At 37.2% G+C, this 27,526-nt stretch overlaps 1 pseudogene; it reads right to left on the bottom strand.

Annotated features, from left to right (window-relative positions):
• The window catches only part of LOC140603700 (ubiquitin-conjugating enzyme E2 N-like), an 80,772-nt pseudogene that overhangs the window by 38,928 nt on the left and 14,318 nt on the right, over nt 1-27,526 (bottom strand).

Below are 27,526 nucleotides of genomic sequence, written 5' to 3'. Positions count from 1 at the left end.
CTCCGCATCACTGGCCATCAGGGAAATGCAAATCAAAACCACAATGAGATACCACCTCACACCAGTGAGAATGGGGAAAATTAACAAGACAGGAAACGACAATTGTTGGAGAGGATGTGGAGAAAGGGAAGCCTCTTGCACTGTTGGTGGGAATGTGAACTGGTGCAACCACTCTGGAAAACTATGTGGAGGTTCCTCAAAGAGTTAAAAATGGAGCTACTCTACAGCCCAGCAATTGCACTGCTGGGGATTTACCCCAAAGATACAGATTCAGTGAAAAACCACAACACCTACACTCCAATATTTATAGCAGCAGTGTCCACAATAGCCAGACTGTGGAAGGAGCCTCGGTGTCCATTGAAAGATGAATGGATAAAGAAGATGTGGTCTATATATACAATGGAATATTAACCATTAAAAATGATGAATATCCACCATTTGCTTCGACGTGGATGGAACTGAAGGGTGTTATGCTGAGTGAAGTAACTCAAGAGAAGGACAAACATTATATGGTTTCATTCATATGGGGAATATAAAAAGTAGTGAAAGGGATCATAGGGAAAAGGAGAGAAAATGAGTGGGAAAAATCAGAGAGGGTGACAAAGCATGAGAGGCTCCTAACTCTGGTAAATGAACAAGGGGTAGTGGAAAAGAAGGTGGGTGGGGGGATGGGGTGACTGGGTGACAGTCACTGAAGGGTTCACTTGACGGGATGAGCACTGGGTGTTATGCTATCTGTTGGCAAATAGAACTCCAATAAAAAAAGATATGCAAAAAAATCACAACAGACTCTCACCTAATTATTGAGATGTAATAGATTTTCCTGAATATTATTTTTTCATTAGCTCTATGCCCCCAGGAATATTTGCAAAGATCTTAAATACTTCTCTTTTTATCATGTTTATCAGTCATCGTTATTTTATGGGGAGCAGATCTGCAGAACTCGTCACACTGCCATTTTTTTAGGAGTGGGTATTCTTCTATTCAATAAATTTTCAACCATATGGGGGAAAAAATCTTCATCCTAACACAAATAACTGTTGCTAACATTGTGATATATTTCCTTCCAGGACATTTTTCTAGACTCAATTTCTTACATTTGCCCTTCCTTCTTTCCCTCCTTCCTTTTCTTGTCATTTAAATATCAGAAATCACCATCACTGTGCAGCTGATATATTTATTAACATTCTAAGATAATAATTGTAGGCATTATTTCCTATTTGTAAATATCAGTATCAATAGGCACATGCTAGTCTATCAATTTGATCTGTCAAATTAACCTAATAGTCATTTCCCTACAGCTAGAGATTTATTAGTGATATTGTATTGCAGTCAATTATTCAGCATGAGCACTAAGCAGTTGATATATATACCATCTTCATACTCATAACTGATTGAGGTAGAGCTTCTCAAGCTTACAGATAAGCAAACTGAGGCTTACTCAGAGCAATAACTTAAAGCCATGGAACCTGTCAGGGATGGAACCAGGGTGACCACAGATCTATGAGATTCAGTGAATATGGTTGTGCATAATTTTTTTTGCTTTCACTACTATTTCTTTTTTTAGGTAGTTTCTAGAAGTAAAATTAGTAGGCCAAAGGATATTACTACATAATTTTTATTGACAAGAACTGACAAATATATTTCTAGAATGTCATTTTTTATTCTTCACTTTTCTGTGCTGCAATCAATGGGGCTAGAAGATCACTTTCATTTTTCACCAGAAGAAAATAGCATTGCATAATCATTTATATTGTTATTCTCAATGTTGACAACATTTCCATTCTCTCAATAGATATTGCTTATTATACATTTTATACATATGTCTATTGAGACTCTTGAGGCTTTCTTAAAAATTTTATGAGACTTTTACATAATATAATAGCCATCAGCATTTACTATAAGTAATCTTTTAATGTGTTTTTCACTGTTCTATTTTAGCTGAACACATTTTTAATTATCTGAACAATTTATATGTAGTCCAATTTACTAGCAAAACATCTGTTTGGTTTTTGATATGACAAAATAGAGGGAAACAAACTTATTCTTGATATCACAATGCAGAAAATTAATATCTATCTTCTCTGGTTCACAGGGCACTTCTGGGGAGTGACCCCCTCACACTGGCTGCTAGAGCATTGTCTTCTCTGCAAGGCATACCTCTCCTTAGGGGTCTGGCATAGTCCATTAATGGGTATCTTATCAATTCACTTTTTTTCTGATAAACTCCCTCTTATGTAGCTTTGCTTGAGATTCCAATTCCAGTGGCTGGGCTCTCTCCACACTTTTATTAACAAAAAACATTATAGGAACTATGATATTTTATATATTATAGGCTTTAATTTTCCCCTTCTAGGAGGCACAGCTTTCAATTCACTTGATGGGCTAGCTGGAGGAAGCTAACCAGGTAATGTAAGCAAAAGCACATCTCTTAATTTTAATTCTTTCATTTACCTGTTTGAATGAGAGCACCTCAATTCATCTTGAGTAAGTTTATGGTGACTAATTCATTGAATATTCCTTGCATGTGCCCTCTAAAGCACATACTCCATTATTAATTTAGGATCTTAGTTCTTGAGTCTTTCTTAGACAACATCCTCATCTATTCAAATGCTTCTTTCCTTCAAGAGGGCAGCTATATTTAGTCTTTAATGGTGATCTGTCTATACAGCTTAACCGAGAGCATACAATGACTGTATGTGTCTTGGTCAGCTGTGTAGATGGATAATTACTGGTGATTCCTCCCCATCCCCAAACTCAAACCAACAGGCAATGAAACCATAGCACATATCCTACAAGTTGCCTAGTTATTATAAATTTGGGATAGGACTAGTGACAAATGTGATTTTATTCTTTCCTTAAAACATCTGGCTGGTAGTGGTATTCATGGAAAATATTGATCAAAATAACTAGCAGTCTATTTAATTTGGGAGAGAAATCAACCTTTACAAGAAAATAATTTTTCTCTTGTGGTATGAAATAATATATAATCATATTAATTTAGTCTAGAAATAAGGTGAAATTATCTATTATCCCACATTCTCCTTAAATACACATCATGGGCTATAATAACTTGCAGTTTTCTTCTGCCTTGAAGGAAAAATGTTCTAGCTGAAAACTTTAGAATCATATAACCTATATTTTATTGGTAGGGGTGGGGGTGTCTCAAATATGGAAATTCCAAACTGGCATTTTTTCTAGAATGCGAGAGGGCTCACTTTTCAGATGTGACCTTATCCTGAACTTCTCTGAAACAGCACAATCGAATGTATTTAACTCTATCAGTTTACTGAAATTTGAAGCTACTTACCTCTCTACCTATTATTTCTATATCTATAGATACCAATTATTATCAGTAAAATGAGAGTCTAAAAGCTTCAGGTATTCAAAACCACTTTACATGAAAACATGAGTGATTATTGGTACTGATTGAAAATGTTTTACATATTAATATCAGTTACTATGTAGGTCTTCCCTACATAAGCAAAATCACTGAAAGATTAAAAAATAAAAAACCATAATAACTAATTGTAAAATCCTCAGAGTATACTCTTAGTCTCAACCTACTTTGAGGAGGGAAAAGGAAATAAGTTACCAATTTTTGTTTCAGGTAATTGCTATGGCCACAGTTACCAGGAAAATTTTTCAAAAGCAAACTCACAGAAGTACAGTGTTTTTATATTCAACAAATTCCACCAAATAGGAATTTGACAAAGGTCCCATGCAGTAACACCACAACACACCATCCTATACCTACATATCCATATCACAACCATTCTCAGTGGCTCACAGACAAAAACAATAGATATTCCTCTGAGCAAGAATATGAGGCAGCATGCCCTAACCTATGTTAGGCTTAGGAATGTTTGGCAATACTAACACTTAAAAGGTTTTAAGTTTTTATGAAAGTGGTTTTATAAGCTTTAATATATAGATTCATATATTTTGTTAGTGATAATTTTAAACAAATACTCTACCAATTTAGTTCATGAATCCAATTTTTGACAAGACTGAGAAAAAAATTAAAGCCTTGCAAAATGGAAACATGTCCATCTTTTGTTGTGAGTGTTCATATACCTAAAAACATTCTTTAGAGAATACCATTTAACAAGCACACTTGGCCCAAACATCTGTGCTCTATTGTGTTTTCTGAACAAATCAACCCATTCAGGGGCTATAAAACAAGAATTCATATAAAAATGTATGTAAGGAAGACACATCTCTCTTTTTAAAAGCTCATTCATCCATGGTGAAGCTATTAAAAGAAGGTTCAAGTTAACAATAAAGAACAAGGGATAATTGTGTGGATATCTGTGGCGAGGAGGTCCAGACAAATGGTGGCGGGGTTAGAATGATGGAGACCCAGTAACCAGATAGACCACAAGATGTCCTCTGGGGCTTATTTGAGTAGAAATAAAAGAAGAGAATCTACACAGATGTGCCAAAGATCCATGGTAAACAGTTGGCAGACATTTCAGTTAGTGAGGAAAGCATGGTGCCAGGATATGCTGGGGTTATAGGAGAAGAGTCCAGGCAGAATATAGGGGAGGTGGTGGAAAAGAATGAAAAGAAATCAACCTAAAAAAGTTTAGGAAGAAAAGCAGTCAGAGCCTGGAAATTACAGCTCTAACATATACCAGGGGAGTAGGTTTAGAAATAAATCTCTGATACCACAAAGAATGCTGGTGCTAGAAAAACTGGAATAGTGGGGAGGCTCACAAAGCAAGGGGTAAAGCACAGGTGACCCTGCTTCTGAAAATCAAAGAATTCTCAAAAATGGTACAGGGTCATTTCCTTCTCGGCAGTCTGTATCAGAACCTGCTTGGAGTAAAGGCAAGCCATTTTCAAATTACATAATTTGTTCTGCCCCAATCCAGCCTCCCGTCTGCTTTAACAGAAAACTGCATAGATAGATGTATTGGGGACATAAAAAAGGCAGAATGCTGAAATAGGGGCTTGGTCCTAAAAAAAATAAAAAGAACAAGGAGCTTACTATAGCTCCTGAGCACAGTATCAGAAATACAGTTGCATTAAAGTCAATCTTGGGGCTGAGCTGTGAACACCAGGCAGCTGATATAACAGGAAGCTAGCTCATGCACCTTGGAATCAGGTTGTCCAGGGTTCAAGTCCAAATCTGCTGCACATCACAGGCATGTTTTTAAGCTCACTGGTTCTCATTTTTCTACGACTACTTTAGATCCTCACAATCATGTGTTTAGAAGCCAAAGAAATTGATGAAGAACAAATTTGAAGTTGGAGGCAAAGTAAAGATCATGAATATGGGCTCTCAGCAAGCCGTGGGAAGGAAGTGCCGAGGAGGATCTGGGGCCCTCTATGTAAATCCCAAGAGGCAAGTATTGTGAAATGGCTGGCGGTGGACCCCTCCCTTTGTGTTCTTCTCAGGTTCCTAGCCACCACCTGCCATCTATGATGAGGGTCTCTTTCTCTCTCTCCCCTTTGGTTCTCTGAAGAATGAACTATTGTTTCAAATATTAAAAATAATAAATAACACAAATAGATATACAAGTACAAATCAAGACAAGTGTTAGAGGATGCAGTGAGAGAGTATAATGGGAATCTGATTTAAATATGAGTGTTGGGTCTGAGAAGTGGGGAAGTAGAATAAGTAGAAGTTAAATGTGTAAAGAATAGGAGAGGAGTTTCTAGGCAGAGGGAACAGCATGACTTCTATTTTAGCAACACTGTGATAATAACTCTAAGAAGCAGTATCAATATCTGTCTCTGTTATTCAGAAACCAGGTAAGCTTTAGAACTCATTGACCCATGAATGATTTGGTGCTTACAAATTAAAATATAATAATAATAAAGCCAGTGATGCTTATATTCTTAAAGAATGAGGCTAAATCAGCAATATAAGATGAGAAATTAAAATACTTTAAATAGTAAATATATGGATATAGTCATTTCCTTTGTGATCTAACATGTGTCCATCACTTTTCCCAGGCCTCAATGCAGGGAAAGAGAAAAAAGTAAGAAGCCTTTGTAATGTTTAAATAGTTTTCCTCCAAGTTCACCAACTTGTCACTGATGTTTAAGGACTTAGGCCCTCTCACATCCCTCCAGAACAGTGCTGGAGGTTCTGTGCAGTGTCTCACATGTGCTCCCTGGATTGGGATTTGGCCTCTTCAGTTTCTTCTTCATTTTCTTCTTTTGGCTAACGAACCTTAAAGCAGCAGTTCTCCTTCATGTTCACCTTCACTCCACCTGGGGTTGGCCGCAGGTTGTTGGTCAGCAAAGGAGAGCTTTGCCAGACTGTAATATATGTCTTGAGGCAATTAATTCATATAAAGGGCTCTACTGAATGTACCTAAAAGTGGCTTCTCCCATTATAGAAACTTCTGGCACTACTTCCTGTCAATGCAAGTAGTTGTTCAAAGCTTCTGATATCCCTGTTTCATAGAGATTATACTGGAAAATAAACTAGATTTTACTCATTTCTGGAGAGTTCTTTACATGAGGATTAAAACTCATCAGCCCTTTGGAACTGTAGGGGGTAATGGGTAAAACAACTCCTAATGATAAGTATAATAGTCACAAACAAGTTGATGCTGTAAACCTTATCAATATACTTTTCATTTAGACTTTCTGAGTACTAGAGCTCCATCCTCATCTACCCAAAACACCCATTAACCTCGGCAGATATTTGGGTATTATGAAGAGAAAGAATAAAATCCTACCTGGCCTCTGAGATCAAAAGAGACTGCTGTTATAAGAGTAGAATGTTCAGGATCCCCAGTGCCTTTGCTCCCTGTTTAGGTTATAAAAATGCTCAGGGGATTCACTATGGTGTTGAGGGCACGCTCCATCTGGATCAAATGAATGTAAAGAGAAGATAAGATTTGGGGCAAATGGAAGAAATGCTTGACCTTTTCCAGGCCTAGGAAATTTGTGGGAAGGAGAAGGGAAGAGAAAAATAAAATGGATGTTAGTCAGATAGGTATCTTTGATGTCCTCTCTGGTGAAAAGGAGAGAACATTCCAGAGAGGTCAGGGAGACACTGAAGGCAAAGAAGAGCTTTTCTCTCTCCACATTTAGACTCCTGGAGAGATGTTACCTCTAGAGGAAACACCTTCTAGTCACCAAGATGGGCAGTGGCCACAGCAATTTGGCAATACTACATGGTCACGTGGAGGAAATCTGCAAAGGTTAACTTTCTGGTGTCACCCTGGGTTTCTAAACAACTGAGACTCTGGCTGGGGGGCTTGTCATACTGGTTTGACTACATGACTTCTTACCAGAAGCCAGTGTGAGGCTCATTTGCCAGAGAGAGCTGCTCAGCCCTGACCTCATGGAAAAGACCAGCTCATGAATCTCACCTCAGCTGCAAATGACAAGAGGACTAGGAACACAGCAAAGCCCAAGGCCCTGGCCCTTCCCTACTTAAGGTTATGTGCTCACCGCCACTTTCTCCCTATTCTCAGACATTAATTTAGAGAGAGAAAGAGCATTTGCATGACTATTTAATGACACTTAATGGACTATGTAAATCACACTAATATTGATACCAGATGGTTCATTTATTCTTACGATTGTTTTACTTTTTTTTTGGAAGACGGTGAATTGTGTAAGCACCTTAAAGCCAAAGAGTATGTTTCATTCATTGTCATATCTCTGAGTAATTGACCCATGACTCTACATGTAAAGGAAGTCAAAACATGACCTTTAAATGAATAACTAGTAAAGAGATATTTTTCCATTTCAATGGTTCACAAACTCCTAGAGAGCAGCTCATGGTATCTTAAAGTTTATCTCCCTATTTCCACACTTCCCTAACTCAGTGCTCTCAAAGTAAATCATGAGTAAGAAGCCATATCTATATGGATTGAAGAATTTTTCTTTGTTTCACTGTCCTTTTTGTGTTGGGAGGAGGGAATTACATCCAGTTTGTGAAACCTACATCCAGTTTGTGAAACCTAGAAGAGATTTTCAGTCAACACACAAAGGTTCACAGAAGTTGTTTCTTCCAAGAATAATCTCCCAGGGTCCCATTCAACAATAAATATTGCCCAACTTCCCCACGCAGAAGTCAGCGTAAGGCTGCAAACACTAAGGAAATTGCCTCTGCGTCCAGCCAGCTGATTTGGCAGGCCAAAAGCCAATGCACAAAGAAGGTCTGTCTCTGTTTGTTTTCCTCATACTTTTCCTCCTTTCTGAGCAGTAAGCCACGGAGAGTTATGGCAAAGCCTGGGAAGAATGTGTTAGAGATTCCCTCTTCCCGCAGATCCCCCTAATTACAAAGAACCAAAGTTTTTGCTTAAACTTACTGGGTAGTCATGATTCTGACCACTGGACATACTGCAAACATGGACTTCTGTAAACTTAACTCTAAAAAAAGTCTTGGGAGGAAGGCCTCTGAATCTTCAATCACTTTGTTTCATTTTCAGGCTCCTTCTCCTAGAAATTTTAAAATAAAGACAACAGCCATTTTATGACTCATTGGCTTTGTTACCCAGGAGAATCCATAGGGACATTCTTCAAGTGTCATAGATAGAGCACCAAAATAACAAGCAGTTAGGTATCTTAAAAGAACAAAAGATCAGGATTTAAGAGATGTAGCTTATGATTCTAGTATGAAAAAAGCCACTGGATCCTTGCATGACAAGAGCCAAGTTCCTTTACTTGTCCAGGTCTTAATTTCCATCCTGAAAAAAAGGAGGCCTTATACTAGTGTTTGAAATTCAGTCATACAGGATAGTTTTTAAAACATTCACTGGATATAAATCTTGACACTTTGGCCTGAATTATACTTATTTTTTTCAAGAATATTTTTAGGTGATTTTGTAAATCCTTTTTCTTGTTCATTAGTTTGTATTATTCTTAAATAAAAACTTTCCATCCCCAGCTATCTATATACCCTAAGATAAAATTCACACAGGAAATATAGAATAAATATTTGATTCTTTCCCATTATCATGCATTATATTATCAAAGCCAAGAGAGCCATGATTTATGCATAGTTTTTTATTGGTGATTTTCTCTTTGGAGTTCTGAGTAGCTATCTCTTCTAGATCATTGTGTTTATGCTAACAGAAGCAAGATGTACTTTGTTGGTGATATTCAGCTGAAATAAGGTATTTGTTACAGTCAGTCCTGGTCCATTTACTAATTTCTGAATTTTAAAAAAAGCTAATGTTTTATTAATCAAAGGGCTGTCATGCTGTATAATCTTCATCTGGGCAATAAAAAAAATCTGTTGGGATAAACTAGGTAGTCTCAGTGAGAGAAGTAAAGTTTTATTAATAGAGAAATAACATCAGGGGTGCCTGGGTGGCTGAGTTGGTTAAGCATCCAACTCTTGGTTTCAGATCAGGTCATGATCTCAGGATTATGAGATAGAGCCCCACATGGGGCTCTGTGCTCAGTATGGAGTCTCCTGGAGATTCTTTCCCTCCCCCTCTACCCCTCTCTCTCCCCTTCCTTCTCCCTCTCTCTCTGGAAGAAGGAAGGAAGGAAGGAAGGAAGGAAAAGAAAAGAAAGAAAGAATATTAGTGAGATACTGAAAAGCCTGCACAAAAATTAGTGACCTCGTGTTAAGAAGTGCCATGAAAAAGAGATTTGCCGTATACATTTAGAAGTGGATGTACAAAGTGATTAAATGAAATTGTTGCTACAGTTTGTAGTGAGTAGGCAAAATGTATGTCAATTTGTTTGAAAATTGTATAGATATCACAGGGAGGATATGCTTTTAGGCATTTTCATAAAAGTATGCCATTTATAGTTTTTGAAGTATTAGCTTCTATTATGTTAGATATTAGCTTCTATTTTGAAATGGAACTAAATACTCTAAACATACTGTCTTATTATTAATAACCACTTGATTTTATTAATTTCTCAAGAATATCTGGGCTAGGTGGGCCTGAGTGGCTCAGTTGGTTGGGCATCTGCCTGAAGCTCAGGTCATGATCCCTAGATCCTGGGATTGGAACCCCAAATTGGGCTCTCTGCTCAGCAGGGAGTCTGCTTCTCCCACACCCTCTGCCCCTCCCCCACCACCTGTGCACACATACTCTCTCTCTCTCAAATAAGCAAATAAAATCTTTAAAAAAAACTGGGTTAGCAACATCCCATACCTACACTTGGTCGAGTAAGCACAAATATCTAAAAGAAATCAATAAAGAACATGACATATGGAACCATTACTTTTCCAGTTACAGGTGATTATGTTCAGAAAAGAATGCAATAATTCCTTAATATTAACTCTACTTAAATTTCCATTTTCCACCTTTGTCTCCTGCCAGAAGCACAATAATTATTCCAAACCTGGGCTATGTAATAAATGTCTGGGAATAGTTTACTTGCTTGAGCTGTTTCTCACACTAAGACATAGAACATGTGGTATTCCACCATCTGGGTCCTTTATATGTGACTTTTCCTACTTCTCCACCAGATTTAGTCCTATGCTCTGAAATACAGTAATGCAAATAATAAGATATTATTTCACCTTTGGCTCAACCTATTATTGAAAGAGCCTGAGGAAGTCAATTAAAGTGTTCATTTGAAGTAGTGTTGAAAAAAATTCTGTATTGGAAAATAATGCAGAAAGTGCATTTGTATTTTAAATTTCTAAAACTATTACCAAAGTATCAGGAGTTTACAGCTTGATGGTAATCCTCCAACAAAAAAAAAATTGAAGGAGAAATCTAGGAATCAAATGATCACATTTTAACCTGTAACCTGGGAGCATGATGAAAGCATATTAAGAATTTTTAAAAGTCAAATACTAGCAGATGTGGAATATGGTACAAAGTACAAACTCAACAGGCATTCACATAGAAAAGAACCATGAGAATAAAAAGCTAAAAGGAGTTTGTTGAGGTTATTTTAGTCTGTATTCAAGTAGGATGGGCTCAGCCAAATTTGCCTAGAAATTTGCATTGGTCTACCCAACCTGGATGCCTGCTAAATAGGTCTAGAATACAGAGATAAGTAGTCAACGAGTGGGTGAAAGTATGTCCTGAAAAATACAGAGGGGAAACATTCCAAGTGCTGGAATATACAACACTGTATATATTACATTACACAATGTACTCTTGAAAATAAGAACACTGGTTCTTCTGGATACTTCTTTGTGGATAATGTTCTTGAGAAGGGAATTTCTTGAGTTTCTCCCCTGACCCTCATTCCAGGTTTAGGCTGAACACATCTATACGTAATCTACCAAGCAGATGATTTCTTTGGGACTCTTACCTGGTTTTGCCCCACAATCACCAGAGCTCCTACAAGGTCCTCACAAAAAGTCTAACATCGTTCTTCAAGAGTTTTCTATGACCTACAGAGCTCTGTAGTTCTGGCCCCAGCTTCCCTCATCAAGTTCAACTGGGGACACTCTATTACCCTCCAGCTACTCTGGATTTCAGTCAGTCTCTAAAATACCACAAGATCTTTTCTGTTCCCTCCCCTTCCCTCTGCCTGAAATGTTTCTCCCAAGTTCTTTGCATGTGCGATGATCTCATTCTTTAGATCTCAGCTTAAATACAATTTTTCAGAGCATGTTCCTCTGAATTCTAGGTAGAGTGCTTTTACTTCAGGTAGAAAGGAAACTGTCTCCATTATTATCTATAACAGCAACTCATTACTCTCTCAATTATGACTTTGCTCACCTATTTATTGTTGGTTTTCCTCACTGGAATGCAAACTGGTCAGGGAGAAGTTCGGCCTTGTTCATTATTGCCTCTCTCGTGTCTAGTACATGGCAAGCCTCAGCATAACGCTGTTAAGTGAATGAAGAGAAGAATGAAAAGGCTTTACAGTGAAATGAAAAGATAAGAGGAAGAGAGAAGTACATGTGAACAGTGAAAGAGAGGAGAGAGAATTAGGGTGGGCGGTTTATTTCTTGTGGGGAATTTTAAAACCCTTCATTTTCCCCCAGAACCTAAGCAGACAATATGAGTTGTTATTAGCATATCCCAGGATCCTTTAGGGATATAACCATAGAATTTGACCTTAGGAAGCAAAGGAAAATCGGAGGAGAATCTCTGAAATACCACAAAAATAAAAGTCTTCAGAGACTGTGGAAGGACTGAGCCTCTTGACTCATTCATAGACTGGTTACCTTAGCCATCAACCATGCTTGTAAATTGGGAAACTCAGCTAGAAGATTAAAGTTTAAACATCTTAAGTGTGTTTACTCAAATGGATAACGAAAATGGAGGACAAAAATTGGAAAACAATTGTTAGACTATTATTAAACCTTTGGGAATGAGATAAGATGAGAAGGTGCACATATGAGAAGGTGAGGAAGAGTTAGTGCCAGGACACGGCCGAGATAACCCTGTGGTGCTGCGTAGTCAGAGCTCTCTGTTTACAGAAGGCCTGCCATCCTCCTCGGGCTTGGCTCAGGAGCTAAGCTGTGTCGGTGCAGTGTACCAGTGAGAATGACTGTTTCCACTGCTATGAGGTTGGAGCAGCTTTTTCCTGATGTCTCGTAAATGGGACTTGGACTGTAAAATAACAGCAACAAAGAGAGGGTAGACAACATAAGCGTTTTCCCATCAGCATGGGGATTTCATTCCTCCCTGCCAAGGGTTCTCATTCTGCATTGAGCAGTAGGCTGAAACCCGCTGAGCAGACAGCTGCTGCTGGCCTGGAGCCCACTGTGGACCTGAGGAGAATAAGCCCCACTCCATTCAGGGCTTAAAATAAAGCTGACTCACCACTTTGGAGATACAGAATGTGTCAGCCTGGGGAGGGCTGAGGTCAATGCTTGAGATCGTCTTGGGTCAGGCAGTAATAGAGGCCTTCAGGAGATATGTTAACCAAGCCACAAGCAACATTATTTCCATTCACCCGTTTGAATTATTTGTCCTGTTTACTATGCAAAAGATGGATAGGTGGATTTTCCAAAATTATTTTTGCTTCTCCACTGATTTCAGAAAATTAAGGATGACTCTCCAGACCTAAAACTATTTCTAAAATACCACTTTCTGAAGGGATTATAGAAATCTCCTAGGCCAGTGCATATGTGGTCCTAAATATGTAGGGGCATGCAGGACCCAAGGTTCATCACGAGGAACCCCTCCATTCCTGTTCTTTTGTGCCCCACAGTGGTGGCAGAACTTTGAGAAATAGATTCAACACATATTTTCACAAATTAAATTTATCAACCAGAGAAAAGATGAGACCATAGCTTTTTAAAATAGCCAAATAATGTAATTACAAAGGTTTTCTCAGAGGTAGCTCCCGGAGATTCATCTTCCTTTTTGACAAAGGATTCTTAAAAGCATATAATAATTCACCATATACAAAGACTATGTGTCATCAGAAACAATTTATGAAGCAGTAGGAGAAGATTGTATGTGGCAGTATATTAAACACTTCTCAAATACATAAACAGCTGGAGTTTTTTTCATATGCAAGTAATTTAAGTTTTCTATTAGTCATCTCCTGAACTTCAGAGGAAATTGGACACCATATAAATGACATGGAAACACTGAAAGACACTGAAACACCGAATGAATACATCTAAGAAACTGGATAACATTTTAATGATGTGCATTTTGTTGTAGATTGGTTCTTTGAAAATTGGCAAACTACTTCTGTTTTTAACAGAGGGATCCAGATGGACCAGAATGTTCCAAGTTCTATTTTTTTTTATCATTTCATTTATTATTTGTTGACACCAACTATTTGCCAGGCACTGTGAAAACAACTAGATGTATAAAAATAAAAAAGACATGATCCATTCCATTATGTAACTGGTTACCAGAGGAAGCAGGTTAATTTGCATGTTGAATTGTAGTTATGTCCATGAAAAGTGTCCCCCAAAAGAAATAAGTGACATTGAAAGGACTTGTAACAGGATTTCTTGACATTCTGGAAGGTCAAATGAGGGTTCTCTGATGAAGTGGCATTAATCTAAGATCAGAAGGGTGAATAGTTACTGGATAAAGAAGAGGAGGAAGGGAATTCCAGGCAAAGGAACAGCATGCGCAAAGGACTTGGAATGTAAAGAAGCTTAGCACCTTAGTAACTGAAAAAATGCCAAAATGTCTGAAACATCAAAAGCCAGAAGGAGAGTGATGGTAGATGAAGGTAAGCAGGACCTTGCTGATTTTTTTAAGTCAAAACTTTGGGATTTTATTTTAGCAGTCAATTGAAATCATTAGAAGTGTATTTTTAAAATCTGTTTTTGTTGGCTATTTAAAAGAAATAAATTGACAAAAGAAACAAGGATGTATCTAGAGAGATGCATTTAGTAGCTATTGCAAAAGTCCAGAAGAGATCATTTTAGCACTGAACTTGAGTGGTAGTAGCAGTAGAAATGGTGGGAAAAAAGTAGGTGACTTTGCATTAGAATGAAGAGTATTTGATTTACCTGGCACACGGTGAGCTTCAATAAATATTTGTTGAATAAATGAATGACTAGTTTTGCATTTAGGATTGAAAACTTATTAAATGTAAAGTTGTTCTCTATTCAAAGCATTGTCCACAGATCTAGCAGCATCAGCATCACCAGAAAATTAATCAGAAATACAGAATCTGGGCAGCCCAGGTGGCTCAGTGGTTTAGCGCCAACTTCAGCCCAGGGCATGATCCTGGAAACCTGGAATTGAGTCCCACATCAGGCTCCCTGCATGGAGCCTGCTTCTCCCTCTGCCTGTGTCTCTGCCTTTCCTTCCCTCTCTCTCTCTCTCTGTCTCTCATGAATAAATAAAATATTTTTTTAAAAAAGAGAGTACAGAATCTGTGGCCCACCAGGGACCTAGTAAGAATGGGGCCTTTAATGAGATCCCCAGGTGATTTGTATCCACATTAAAGTTTGAGAAGTGCTCCAAAGTAAGGCAACATTGGGGCCGAGACACACACAAAGTTAAAAGAGCAGGCTAGAATCAAACCAAAAGAAGGAAATGCAAGGACATATTTAAATTATACATAGATCAAGAATAAGAACCTATTCGAGATGGGCTTGGTACCTAGGCTAATTAGGTAAGATTTCTTATGGAAACTCATCACCAAAATAAGCAAATTAAAATTTCAAATTCCAAAAAGTGTTAAGACAAAACGCTAGTGATGACTAGCAGTGAGATGGCTTTCTCTAATCATAACGGTAACAATAATGATGATTCATAGTAATGAAAAGAGTAAGATGTGTCTTACTTGATAGTTATTCAGTGCCTGCTTTTATATACTTCTTCTGTTGGAAAAACCCTTAAAAGTATGAGAGGAAATGGCTTTGTATTTTATGGTGTGTGCAAGAAAATGTTGAAATTCTTCTTTACTCCCATGTATTTTGGCAGAGACTAATTTAAAAAACAAACAAACAAACAAACAAAACCCCTGAGATCAATACTGAAACCACACATAATAACCCCATAAAATCTGTATGCCTTGTATATAAAAAATATCATGTTGAGTCATTTCTATAGAGCAAGCACAAAAATATTGAAACATAGAAAAGATGTGTATGCAGCATTGCTATATCATTATGAATCTTGATAGGAAGAAAATGCTAGAAATAGTTCTGAACTACACTCTTAACTCAAAGTACCATATAACCAAGGTTACTAGGCTGCTTACCATTATGCACTAGATCAGTTCCATATACCTCAAATGTATAGGGGGCAGGGAAGGAAAGCCACAATATTTCATGTATCCTAAATATATTCCCCAAAATAGATATGGTTCAGTTGTGCTCAATGGCTCCTGAGGTTACAGAACATCATTCTTTTCTAAAGGTCTAGTTGGCAGTTGCTTTCCCTTACTCTCATCTGCTCCCTTGTGTTTATTTTATATTCATGCACATGACAGCAGAGTTACTGAATCAGCCATGCAATCTTGCAATTATTGTTTTCAGAAAAACGCACATGACAGTTATTAGATCAACAACTGAAAAACTCAAAGCAGTTACTTAATATTATTATCATGTGTGCAGAACTTGAAGAGGACACAGAAGGAACAGCAAGAATGTGGCAAGACCTAAAAATTTGACCTTCAGGAAAAAAATGAAAAAGGTGACTGGTTTGACCTTGAAAACAAGAGGCTGGGGGAGAAATTAGAAGCCTTAGTATATGGAAAAACAGGCTTGAAAGGAAGAGTTTTTAGGACTTGGTCAGCAAGACAACAGAGGGACACAGAGTTTTAATGACCAAAACAGAAGCTGAGGATTAACCTTCAAGGGATTGGAGGACCCTAGTAGAGTGGCTGCTAATGTCAGGCTTTAGCTTCAGCGGTCCTGAATTTAAAACTTGGCTCTGCCAAGTTAGAATAAAACTGACCCAAACACTGGATAGAGGGAGACAGTGGACTGCTGTTTTTGTATTGTTTTGAAAGGGCTGGAGCATGAAAGGTGGGAAGTATTTATCTGAATGTTCTTCTAGAAGAAGACTAGAACATATAACCTTCACCTCTGTTTTGTATTCTGTCAACTACTTGGTAAATTCATTTTTTCTTAATGCCCTTCCCCTTTTTTGGAGCATCAGTCCTGAAGTCACATTGCCTGGGTTTGAGTCCTGTGTTGGAATATTTCCCACTTATTTATTCTCTTGAAGTCTCAGGTCTCATACTTGGAAAATAGAAATAATAATAGTACCAGTCTTGTATGTGTTTTGAAGGATTAAACGAAACTTTTCACACTGAGTAAACTCTCAATAAATGTAAGGTCTCCGCATTGTTATTCTTGGCCTGTGTAGAGCATTCCCTGAGGTCTATGTAGAAGTCAGAGATGAATCAGATAATGAACCTGAACTGGAAGAGTTTTTAGAATCAAGTAGGGGAAATGAGACATGGATTCAGATGGCTCTAATAAAGAGGAGTAAATCTGCCTCAAGAAAGACACAGGCAGTAATATGAGCATTTAAAGACACAAGAACTGACTTTCAAGTGGGGAGGAAGACACAGGGGCACAATTTGTGGAGAAGGTGGTATTTGATCTGGATTTAAAAATACAAAAAAGAGTTTGACCATCTGGAGATGGTGTGGCAGGAGTGGTGGGAGTGGGATAATGCATTCCTAGCTAAGAGAACAGGACAGGCGTTCATTAGTAGGGTTTTCAGATTCTGCTGCTGACTTGAAGATTTGTTTCAACACATTTTCTGGCTTAAGATATTACAACTGCTAGATTTTCAGCAGTCATTTGGCCTCCCACACTCCAGCCCCAAAGCAGTGACACATCATTTGCTAAGAAGCAACAACCATTTCAATGAAATACCATGGCCTAGCATCACTACAGCCCTCATGAGTTTTCATTGTTACTCCATTGTTGAATTTACTTCCTAATTTTATCGTTTAATCATCTACATTGTGTAAGAACAGTAGTTTATTCATGATTGTTAAAAGGGAAGAAAAAACTCAAATATTCAAAACAACCTTTTCAGATTCTAACCAAGTATAAAACTCAAACTATATCTTTTCAAAACTAATGTTTCATTTCATACTATGATTAAAATGTAGAAAATCCTAGACATCAACAAATTAAAGATGCTAGAAAAGAATGGATTCATTTTCTGAAACACATAGAATTTATTGGGATTAAAATACTAGAGGGAAACATTCTTGGCAAAAGATATTCTTGGTTTTCCTTCAGGCAATTAGTTTGGAAACTTTTGCATAGTTGTAAGGGACTGACTCCCATACATATTTGTTTTTATCTTACCTCCTCCTATACATATAGTTTTTAAAAAATATACATTTATAGAAATTAAATGTTACATTTGTGTGTTCCTGTAAAAACCCTAATTGTGTAGCATGGGGTTTAAATTCTTAACTCTACTAAGAGGGCTTTATTTTCTGAAACATTGCATGATTATTAGCCAGTCAAAATTAGGCACAAGAAAGGGAAGACGGCATCACTTCGCAACTTGACCCAGGCTGAGAAAAAAACAGTATCAGGTACAGATGAAACTAGTGCCCACGGGAACCATTCACGCCCTCCTCTGAGGAGTCCAAATGAATCAAATATGCTTCTCCGACTCACATGGAAATGGCAAACAACTGAACCCAGGTTCTCAGTGAAACTGTTAACTTTGGCCATAAGCAATGGCATTTCCCCTTTGTTTGGAATGAAGTTTCCTCTGAATTATAATATCACAAATTGTTCAAAATTAAACCTAATGCGTGATCAGATTACCTATGATAAAAGCAAAATTTACAATCTCATCAGAACTGATATGAACTGAATCTAATCTAATGCAGATTCCCCTGATTGGGTTATATTTCTATTGATATATAACCCCTTCTCTCCCTTTCACAACTGAGGGACAATTTTATTTTTATTTTTTTTAATGAAGGCAGATTTTCAAAGAATTTCTTAAGTAGGATACTGTACAGATTTATGAGGAACATAATCCCTTGGGAAACACATTTTGTTATAAACATTGAAAAATTCTTCTGTGAGGCTGCACTGTGTACTGTGGGAAATGGAAGGTCTCACAGTGTTCTGTATGCCACATGAACTGAGAGTGAGCAACTGTGCTATACACATGCATTTATTTACACATTAGAAGTGATGACTGCATCTGAACTCATGCTTTCTAAAGAAAACCACATTGAGAATCATCAGATTGTAGCGGCATACTGAGGTTTATCTAACTTGGGTAAGGATAAAACTCTTCACTGGGGACTTTATTTTATAAAAATATCAATGAATTCTAATTCTAGGTCATGAGAAATGCCAAGTACTGAGAAAGGAATGCTTTGCCTGTATATGTCAAACAGAAGACACCACGGTATTTTTTTTTTCCATCCTAGCAGGAAGACAGTATGCACAGTGCAGAGAATGTGAACTTTAGAGTCAGAAATAGCTGGGTTTGAATCCCAGCTCTGCTACTTACAAGAATCCTGGTCTTGAGTAAGTTACTTATTTCTCTGAGTTCCAGTTTCTTAAACATCTAAGATAGAAATAATAATGTATATCTTGAAAGCTAATCGTGGATAGTAGATAAGATCATCTTTGTATTCAAAGTGTTTCTCAGCTCCACAAAACCGTCGGCACTTTGGAGTCTTATTAATCATAAAAATACAGATTTCAGTATCTCTGGACCAATCCCTCATAATGGAGGACTTACAGTTGATCTAAGTCTTGCTCTGTTACCTTTTGATATCCCTAGAGAGATCTCCCCGAAAATATTTAACATTTCAGTGCTTTTTCAGAGTTACTTACAAAACTAGTTTTTCACCTTTTGCTGATGGCTCTGCTCTCCATAAAGCTTGAAGTAATGCACCCACGCCATAGAGGCCACCTGTGTGACCTTTCTGTATCTCAGTTTCCTGCTATATTAAATAGATATTTCAATAATATATACTTATAGGGTTGTTGTCATCACCAAATGCATTAATAGATGCAAAGCATACATTGTAAGCACTACCTAAATGTCAATAGCTATGAGAATTTTTATTATTCTTAGAATTGTTCTAAATGTAGATCCTGGGAACAAAGGAAGATTGTTGGAAGAGGTTAAATGATGACTCAAACTATTTAATTTTATTTAACTGAAATATGAAAAGGAGATGGGATTTATACTGTACCCCATGCTGGTATGGTTATCACCAATCAGAAGATACAGTTTCCAAAAAAAAAAAAAAAAAAAGCATAAACAGTGCTCACATTCTGACATTATGTTTGAAAACCCTAAAATTGCTTTCTATGTTCTAAATTTATGTGCTGGAGCCATCTAAAACATTACCTTTTGATGATAGTACTCTCTGTATAATTTATGTCAGCATCTTTGCACAAAATTATAGTTTTGTTGCCTTTTACTCATTATTTTACAACACTAATATTACCCAAAAAGTGCCGACCTCAGTGATGACAAGCAAAGATCTCATGAACTTAATAAACTTGAGATAAAGATAAGGAATCATTAGACTGAACAGAAGGATTCATTGAACCTCAGCTCATTGACTATACTAGTACTTAGGAAGGAAAAGAACAAAGTAAAAGAACATGTATGACATGTTAGTTATAAATTTTTAGCAGCCCTGTCTAAAAGGTGGACTGTAATTAACAATTTGTGATCAATTTTTCATCCTCCAGAAAGAGAATTTCCTTATAATATCTAATTCCTTTGATGGCTTGCACGTATTTGACTTTGGTAAAATTTCAGGAATATCATCATGTAAGGAATGAGAGGAGTATCTGAAGCTAATGTTTTAGAACATTAACTAAATTGGCTATATGGCTGAGGGAAGAAACAATTTGGGTAAGGCCAAAGCATTAGTTATAACCCAAATTAAACATGTTGGGGATCTAAGGCAAAGGCAGAGAGAATGAAAGATTTCACTGCAGCTTGTCATGGAGATAGGAAAGAAGGACAACCTCCTGCAATATCTTTCTATTGCCCTGTACTGTCAAAGTTTAACTCATGCCAGCTGTCAAAGGAGAAATATTTAAAGGGCCCATCTCCATTTTCACAGGGCAGGCAATAAGATGTACACTTGTAGCTGAGAAGAATTGCATAACAGGCACAATTAGTCATGAAAATCTAACAAAAATATACAGTAATGGCTGAAATTTATTTTTAAATATTCCCTTTAAAAACAAAAACAGGGCAAAGATTCTAGCTATTTCTGCTTCTATGCAACATTCATTTAGCTGGAGGATCTAGCTCGTACAATAAGACAGAAAATGGTGCAAAGTATATTAATACTGTAATCAAAGGGAAAAAATTCTAATATCTGTATGAGAAATATAAAAAAGGATATAGAAAATAATTAGAAAATTAGAATTCGTAGAAAATAGAGAATTAGAATTTATAGAAATTGTAACCTAAGTCACCAGGCCAAGGGGTCATATTTTTAATTACCTTTATATGTTGTCATTTTAAATAATTTTCGAAGGCAACTGGAGATTTAAATATTTGTGGCACATTTCAAGTTCGTGCTACTAGGGCTGGAGGAAATACTCTGAGTATCCCCCCATAGACATGGAAGTTCATTAAACCTCCATTAGTACACAAGCACACACATACAAACACATGTACATACAACTTATTTATGAGGCCTATAAAATGGAGATTATAATTACAATGACAATACATATCTCAACACATAACATAATGTGTAGCGTCATAAGATGGTCATTAGGATTAAATGAAAGTACATTTAATGTGATATCATTTAGTGCTGAGTGAAGTTCCTAAAAGATAGTGTTCAATAATTATTGAAGATGATAGTGGTGATTATTTTTTATTTCTAATAAAAGCCTTATGACTTGAATCACAAGAAGCCAAAAACTTGAATCCTATGAAAAACATTCAGCCAATCCAATGGCATATCTATCTAGTAGTTACTGAGCTGAATGAATGAATTTGTTGGTCTACCTCCAATTAAGATCTAAAGGGATCTTCTGTGAAAGAAATCGTTAAAGCTAGGGAAACAGAGTTCTACATTTTCCTTACCATTGGGTATAGACTGCAAATTTAATGGAAACACATTTGTTAGCAAGTTTACATGTAACTGTAATTTCAATCTATACAAAACTATACATTTTCAAAGCATGGACAATTATTTACCAAACCACCATGAGAAAAAGCCAAAAACTGTAAGTTAGCTTTATGTGGTAAATGCTCACAAATTGAGTCCAATGAACAAACTAAAGGTGATTCCAGAAGTTTTAAGGGAAAGAGGAGGAAAAGATCCCAGAAATCTCTGTGTGGTATTTTATTTTTTGTTGAATTTTTGAATTGTCATTTTGTGGTAATTGTTAGGGTGAGAGTATAGTTAAGATTGCAGAAGTTACCTCACCCGTCTTTTGCCAATAGCAGATGCCAGAGAATGGGTACTGACATCAAAATAAATTTAAGAGGGGATCCCTGGGTGGCTCAGTGATTTAGCGCCTGCCTTCAGCCCAAGGCAGAGTCCTGGGATTGAGTCCCACATCAGGCCCCCTGCATGGAGCCTGCTTCTCCGTCTGCCTCTCTCTCTCTCTCTCTCTCTCTCTCTCTCTATATATATATATATATATATATATATATATATATATATATATATAATGAATAAGTAAATAAAATCTTTTTAAAAGATAAAACATAAAATAAAGTTGAAGAGAAAGGGATAGAGAGAGACAAGTGAGAGGGAAGGGAAAGAAATGAAATTCTTTTCCTTTCCTTCTCACACTCCACTCTCATTTCTTTCTCTTATCCTGCTCTTTCTATATCCCTTGACTCTTCTCTAAACTAGATTTCTTATGTTCATTTATTTTCTATTTGTTAATAGAAAGGAATCATCCAGTTTGACAGAGGAGCTAAATATCAATGCTATGCTCTCTTCCTCTATGTACATAATATAACACAACCAAAGCTTTGCATAGGAAGAGAATGAAGTAAATTGTCTGAAAAGGTATTTCTTAATGGAAAGATTTGGATGAGGATTGTTTTTCTGTTTTTAATTTTTATAAACAGGTTATAGTATTATTCTCGAATAGTACCTTAGTGCTATCTCTAGCCCTAAACAATATTCTATATAAAACACAGAATCCTAGAATTGTATCAGTGGGCTGAGTCATTTTACCTGTCCAGGAGTTCTGTTCCTTCCTAATCCCCCCTTGATTTCCATTCTAGGAGTCTTCCTTTCGCAATTGTGTAAGGTATTGGTGGGAAGTAGCTTCTGCTTTCTATGGCCCAAGTCACAGAGATCAGAGAACCTCTTTCCATGCCCCCTGTGCATGCGATAGGTGGAATGTGATCTAAGCCACGCCAATGAGATACTCTCTCTCTGGACCTGGGTAAAGGATGCAAGGGTATGAGTTAGGGCCAGAAGTTATTCTTTACTGCTATGAGGGTGACAAGTTACTTAAATTCCTGCTGTATACCATTCCATCTGTGAGCCCCAGATGTGATCCAAGTAAACCTTTCTACTTAAAATAGCCACAGTACATTTTTGTTGATTACAGTCAAAAGCTGAATTTTATATTGTTTATTGGAAGAGCTCTTGGAAATTCTATCTTAGGAAATGATATAAACAAGGTAAGTGGTCACCTGGAAAACAGGGTTCAGAAACATCAACCCTGTCCATATATATCCATCACTCTCCCAGGAAGATTGACAATAGATTTGGAACACACAGTGTTTTATCAATAGAGGGACATTCAGACATTTACACGAATGGCTTAGGGTCACTGCCTTGGGAAAGTCACACTCAACAAGGAAAAAAAAGTCAATTCTCAAAAAAACAAGACAAACTTTTAAAAATTCTAAGCAAAGGGTATAGGATATGATAAAGGATTTTTGCATTCCTGAAACCTGCCTTTTTATTAATGAAATTCATATTGGTATATATAACCAACAGAGTTCAGAAGAATGCATATAAGAGCTGATTTTTCTATCCTGAAGTTGCTTTAAAAAATCAGGACTGAGGCAGAGAAAGAAGAGCAGTAGGAACACAGATTAGGTAGTTCTCTGAGGAGCATCTCACGCCGTCTTCTCCACATTGTCCCAATTCCAAAAGAGGTTTAGTAGGATCACAAGGCAGATTATATGTTCCCAGGCTCTGCTGGAGCCTAAGGAGGCAGGAAACCTTCTTGTGATCCTCACACCAGGGGTGGTTGCAGAAGAACAGACAGTACTACAGTGTCTAGGGGCTGCTTGTGCCTACCCCAAGTTTTTTGGTATCAGAGAGAATAAGAAAGTTTTTCTGGTCCCCAGAAGGATCCAGAAGTGTCTCAGAGAAGATCAACTTCTCTTAGGAGCCAAAAGGATGGAATATGCATGGACCTATGCCTGCAACGACAGATGGTAATTCATCTTCTCCACAGATGCTAGCGGAACTGGATGCCAAAACATAAAGAAGTATGGAGATGAAATACTTCAGTGGACATCAGTCAAATATCTGATAGAGATCTTCTGTGTTTACTTGCCCAGAATCCATGACTTCTGCTTCTGCTAGGAGCGGGTTAATTTTCCTTTAGGAAAGCCCTCATCTCTGTTCTTTCTACATTGCTCCTGTATGAGACTGACCCCACCCTCTGGCTCTAGAGGTGGGCAAGTCACTCAGGCACAGCAGGTCACAGGCAAAGTGTTTGGTTCAAAATGAGTTCCTGACAATCCAAAACAATGAGTTATCTTGAGGTATTTTCACTGCAGTTATTGAAAACTGTGTTGGTATGGAGATGCTAATGGCCATCTTTTCATGTTAAGGTAAAAGCTTGCCTGAGAGAGGAACCAAAGTAATGAAATGAAGAGATGGAGAAATACAAACTGTCTTGAAGTCATTATTGAAGGCCTGGATTATCCAGTTCTGCATGGATCAGATTTATCCCTTGAATATGTTTTGACTATAGGCAACATTTTTTTCCTATTGTTAAGCGAAATATATTCGCTTGTAACAAAAAAAAAGCCATAATAAACATAAACTCTCTTTGAAATTAAAAAAATAAAATAAGAACTCCTTAGTATGATCTCCCAGGTTATATCATCAGCTCCTTGCCTGATTCTCCAACTTCTTATTGTACTCTCACCCTCCTCTAATAAAACTCCATGAATACCAAGGTTATCCTCCCTTCATCCTTCTGGGTCTCTTCTCTGTGTTCCACATGGCTCACCCCATTCTCATCCTTCAGTCCCTGGCTCAAATATTAAAGAAAGCTTCTCTGACCAAACCTGTTCCCCATCTCCCCACTTCAAATTTTCTCATTTCATCACTCAGTTTTTTTCATGAAAACTATCAGTATCTGAAATGATCTTGCTATTTAGTTGTTTACCTTTTTTATTGTCTCCCTTCTCCACCTGGAATGTAAACTCTGTGAGGGAAGATACCTTATCAATCTTGAGAAACCCACAGTGCCTGACTTTTGGTAGGCATATAACAAATATTGCTGGCAAAAAATCATTTGGGGAATATAAAAAATGGTGAATTTCATTTTTATACACAGCAATTATATAGTGCTGACTACAATGCCAGGCACTGTCCTAAGGATTTTTTAAATTATTTATTTATTTTTATTTTCATAACAATCTCATAAGGTTGGAATTAGTCTTACCTCCATATGACCGACCAGGAAGCTGAGCTGCATGATAGTTAAGCCATATGCCCAAATGGGAGAGCTAATAAGGTTCACACCCAGCAGCTGGTTCTTGATTAATTTCTCTCATCCTCTGTGCCATGCTTCTTGAATGATTCATTGAATGATTTGATAAACAGATTGGCTACTAAGAAATCGATCATCTCTAGGTGGGCTGAGAATGCCCAGGTATGAACTTAAAAAGCAAGTGTTGACCATGGGTTCCATGCTCAGCCCAGCTATTAGAGGGAGGTCCTGAGAGGTCCAGCCTCACACCCGTAACTGCTGCAGCACCATGCATGCTTGGGAGAGTTGTTAATTCACAGTAGTGGGTTATGAGTGCTTATAAAGTGTTTTACATCTATTTAATATTATTATATAACTTTGGCCAGTTGAAAAGATACCAATTAGTTCATTCATGGAGAAAGATTGCAAAGACTTTCAATGAGAAAAGACCTCAAAGGCATATTTTTACCATTCCTTATGAATTGGCATGACATTTTATAAAATCTGATCAACTATTTTATAGTTACTGTTTTGGATTTTTGTAGTGTACTTCGAATCCTACTCCTTAATAATTTTACAGTCTTCATGACCTGCACTACTAATCATTTGGAAATATGATTAATCCTAATAGAAAGGATGTTTCTCATTTAATCTTCAAAGCCATTTTTATGTTAACCAACATTAAAATCTGTGAGTATATTCATTTCTTTCCATTGAGAACATTAGTCTTCCCTTGTTACAGACAACATTTTTTTTCTGTCCTTCTTTGGGTAAAACTTAATCCTGCTGAAATGAGTTGCAGCTGTTGTACAAATTCATATTTTTATACTGATAGGAAGCAGTCAGACATTTCAACTATTCAGTTTTGTTTAAAAGTAAGTTAACAGTTCAGTTCACTCTTTAGGAGACACAGATGAAGGAATTGTACAGGAATGTGTTTGTGGCCAACTGAATGTTTGTGATTAAAAGTACTTATGAAGGCAACATTGCTGGACTTGAAAAAAGTTATAAGGTCCTACAGCCTGGGAGAAATTCATTGAGGGAGAATCCACTAATGCTTGACCTCTGGCACTGGTAAATACCAGCCAACGATGCACAGACTTCGCTTCTAAATGACTAACTCTTACATAATTTCCTTTCCTTAACAATTCCATGAAGTCTCCAATTTTTAGAATTACAGAATCTGACATAACAAGATAAACTTTGATACCAGGCTTCCCTAAACACTGACCACTTTCTCCTCCTATCTCTATTCCTGACTCAGAACCATATTGATTTCCTTTTCTGGGAAATTAGAAAGCATTAGGAAAATTAGCATTTTGTACATTTTCTCTATATCACATTTCCCACTAGCAACTCATATCTTACCTAACTCATGAAATAGTGGCTAAACACAGGAACCTGAGGCTAAACTGGTTGAAGTTAGAATCCAGCTAACAGAAGTCTGTTTGAAGGCATCCCTGCCACTTTTAATAGTTGTCCAACTCAAAGTGAGTTAGAAACTCTTTTAAACCTCAGTTTATTCACCCCTAAAAAAGGGACATTATTGCCTACTTCAAAGAATGTAAGGACATTAAAGAAAACAATCTATGTTGAATACCTAGTATCTAATAATTAATCAACCAAAATACCCCAATAGTCATAGGAAGTAGTAAAAGCTTAACTCACAATCAAACACATATATGGCTCCAGCTACCATCAGCTGGTAAGAGTCAGAACTAATTCAAATGAACTTAAGGAAAACAACAATTTATTAATAGAAATTCAAAATAATACTGGGGTGTCTCATAGAACCCAAGGACAAGAATACCACTGGATTTCAGGAAGAACTGGAAGAGAGACTTTACAGTCAGCAGGACTCTCCCTGTCTCTAATCTATTCACATTTCTGAATCTCCATCTGATCCTTCTGTCTTCCTCTATAGTTAGATTCCCCTTATCTTGTCCATATGGTAGAAGTTATGACTGTTACATCTCCTAAGGGTTATAGGGTCAGCCATTCAAGAGAAGAAAGTTACTTATCTCTTTACATGCCACATCCAAATCTCTGAGGAAAAGCTCTGCTAGTCCACTTTGGCTCATGAACCCACAGCTGGTCCAGTAACTGAGGACAGGTTGCTGCTGTTACAATCCTATTGATGAAAGGGGTTAGTGGTAGGAAAGAACAATTTAGTTTCCAGGAAAGGAGTTTCACAGGTGGCCAAGAAAATCACCAGCCTTCTCCAACTCTGTCCAGCTCTCTTCTCGTGTTGAGATATTTGTATTTGGGAGGAAAGCTCCCTGAGTCATTTCTTGGTGAGCCTGGCTGTCATTGTTGTTGATGCCATTCTATTCCCAGACATAGAACCCTTCTGCTGTACTCATTTTAGCACCACAGCAACTGCCATTGACACAACTTGTAGATTATCAAAAGTGCTTATCTGATTCATGTGCTTTTACCTTTCCTTACCCTAATGGATTATAGAATCCCGGTGCTTCAAAGTGAATTTGGAAAACAGAAATCTCTCTCTCTCTCTCTCTCTCTCACACATACACATACACACACACATTTTAAAAATGAGAAAACTGA

This window comes from Canis lupus, chromosome 14, assembly GCF_048164855.1.
Source record: "Canis lupus baileyi chromosome 14, mCanLup2.hap1, whole genome shotgun sequence".
Taxonomy (NCBI): Eukaryota; Metazoa; Chordata; class Mammalia; order Carnivora; family Canidae; genus Canis; species Canis lupus.
Note: the sequence above shows the minus strand (reverse complement) of the source record. Positions and strands in the feature narration are given on the sequence as shown.